This window comes from Cornus florida, unplaced genomic scaffold, assembly GCF_030987335.1.
Source record: "Cornus florida cultivar Cherokee Brave unplaced genomic scaffold, ASM3098733v1 CherokeeBrave_3.0.0_Hap2_Chr06, whole genome shotgun sequence".
Classification (NCBI taxonomy): domain Eukaryota; kingdom Viridiplantae; phylum Streptophyta; class Magnoliopsida; order Cornales; family Cornaceae; genus Cornus; species Cornus florida.
The window spans coordinates 63,352,012-63,355,097 of record NW_026775576.1 but is presented as its reverse complement, the minus strand read 5'-3'; positions in this window follow the sequence as shown (position 1 = coordinate 63,355,097).

Here is a 3,086-nt window from a genome sequence, read left to right as displayed (position 1 = left end):
CAACGGTTAGTGTTTTGACCATGACTATGAAATGGCACATAACTTGATTGTATAGAATGAGTTCGGATCATCTTCAAGTCTCCATTCTAGCTTCTCTTCCATTCTCATAGGATAGTAAGTTGGCTTTGGAATCCAGGCTTGGGATCTCCATTTCGGTCGACCGAAATGGTGCATCGGTCGACCGAAATAAATTTGTTGGCTCTCGGAATCTCATGTTCGGATGATCGAAATGAGGTTCGGTCGACCGAACCTCTAGCTCACTCTCAACTTCTCCATTTCAGATGACCAAAGCTCCACTTCGGTCAACCGAAATGAAGCCTTGTGATCAAGCTTCCTTTTTCTCTTTGTTGCTCTCGGGATCTCTATTTCGGACTCGGTCATCCGAAATGAAACTCCTTAATCATCTTCCTTTTTCTTCCCAGAAATAGTTTAATTCAATGACGGATTGGACCTTAAGGCTTGCTGAGGGTGAAATTCAAGTGTTGTGGTGGTGTTAGACTTTTGAAGGATCCAGTTTGGCGTAGGAGACCTCGGGTTTGACCAAGGACCTGGTTAATGGTTCGGACCCCCATGTTCGGGACGTTACAATCTAGATGTCTCAATTCATTTTCCTTTAGCTTCTCTAGACAATTTAGGAGGCATGTTGTTTACAAAATTATTTACTTTGAAGCTTTGAAACTCGTTCAGGAATTTTATCAAACACTTAGTGTGCAACCCCAAAAGTGTTTGTAGAAACCCTTGTATTGCTCTTTACTTCTCCCCAAAATCAATCAACAAATACAAAGTAGTATTCCCTAAGTACAATCAAGCTTCAATCTCTTCAATCAACTCAAAACATTAACCAATCCTCTAAGTTCTAATCCCAACCTCCATAAAACTCATTGAAACCCATTTTACAATTTTCAACTTCCAATCTTCTTACAACTTCTTCAATCTTTGTTGTCAATCTCCAATTATCACTAAAAATCAATGTTATGGTATGGAATGATGACAAAGATGTAGTATATATGATGTATATATATGTGTATGTATGAAAGAGTGAGAGAGTGCAAGAGAGATGAAGTGATGTAGCAAATAAAGGAGGCCTGAAGCTTGTTTTAAAAACCAAATCCCGTGCTCTTGAACCGGTTCAGCCATCTTGAACCGGTTCAAGATGGATAGTGCACACTTGTGCATAAAAACTTGAACCGGTTTCAAAATCTTGAACCGGTTCAAGATGGACAGTCACTCTAGAATTGTCCTAGTGACAATCCTGAACCGGTTCAACTCCCAATGAATTGGTTCAAGACTTCCAGCCTTGAAACATCAGTGTATTTTTAAAAAACTTTCCCAATTCCAGAAACTTTTAACACATTGGTGATAACTAGCAACAAAAACAAACTAAAAACCTTAAAACCAAAATCTTTTCAAAATTTTCAATTTTTTCCTTATTTTTTTTTTTTAATATAACTAAAAACAAAGTCACTAATCATTAAAATCATCCAGTCAACACACGATTCATAACCCTTTCAGAGAATTTTAAGATTATCTCAGAGAACAAATATTTGACTCCACAGATTTTTCAAATAATTTCAAATCTCAGAAAGTAATCACAATATGACATCAAACTTGCAAAATTTACTGAAAAGTTTAGAAATTAATCTAGCAAGTTCATGTGTGTGTGTGAAATCCAATTTAATCCATCTTTAGTTGAATTTCAACAGATCATTGTCTAAACCTTATTGATCGAAAAACATCAGATAAAATTGTTTTGAGCAGAATTATTTTTAAGTAAGGCGGCTTTCACTTTGAAGAGTAGTCAGCAATTCCCCAACTTAACTTATCTCCACTTTTCGCTTTCATTCACAGTTTAATGGGAGCTTTTGATCAAATCTCAATAGGTAGCCTTTTCCTCAGCAATTTATTCAGTATTTTTTTTTTTTTTAAGCTGAATATTTTTTTCAATCTTTTTATTTTGCTTTTAGCTCCTATTTTTTTTTTTTTTTTTAAAACAATAACCTTTATAGCTTTTCTGAACAATAAACCCTAGTTAACAAATCAAAAGATTTTCAACCAAATTTATCAAAGATGGACTAGTGCACAAAAGATTATGAAATGCAAATCATCTTTCACTGTATAGATTACAGACCAAGAATATATTTTTATTCAAATTATCATGTGTCTCTATTTGCATTCAAAGATAGATCATAAATTCTTCAAAAGAATTTTCATAGGCATATTAAGAAGATTATGATCATAAAATCAATCCCTAACCAAACCTTAACAAGTGATCCATTGACCACAAAAAAAAAAAAAAAAAAAAAAAAAAAAAAAAAATTAAAAAAAAATTAAAAAAAAAAAAACACCAGCCATGATCACTGAATTTTGTAGGACTTAGTTTGAGGGTGAAGTCCTCTTGGAAACATGTTCCATGGACTCAACAGGCATATAATTGATCAAATCAGTCTTTTTGATCCACATAGTTCTCAATCTCACTTCCTGAAATTCTTTTTCTCTATTTACCTCTTGTTTAGGCAAAATTTCAGTTCTAGGAACCTTAGGTGTTAATTTCTTTTTCCCTTTAGAATGCACCTTGTTCTTAGCATGAGAATTTTGAGAATCAATTTTTAGAACACCTTTCTTTTTCCTGTGAAGGCATGAGTTATACTTATGTTTATTTTTTCCACAAAAAGTGCAATGCAACAATTTAGGCACATAAGACATAGCAGAATATGATGCATCAGGCAAACATGGTTTAGGTATAAAAGCAGGTTTAACAAACATTGTTTTACCTTGAGTACTAGAAGACCCTTTCACAAACCCTAACACTGTTTTATCATTCACATCCTTACCCATGTTGATTATCTTATTCAAACTGTTTTGACTCATATTGAACCCTTTCAGTTTATCTTTTTCAGATTTCAATTCAATTTCAAGATAATCATTTTTCAAAGCAAGACATTCCTTTAATGAGTTAGCAACACTTACCTTATCCTCAAGAATGATGATCTGTTTCTCAAGCTCAGTGATGACAGACTTGCTTTCAACAGCCTTCCTTTTGCCTTCATTAATCTATTTCTTTAGATCTTTATTCTCTCCTTTTGCTT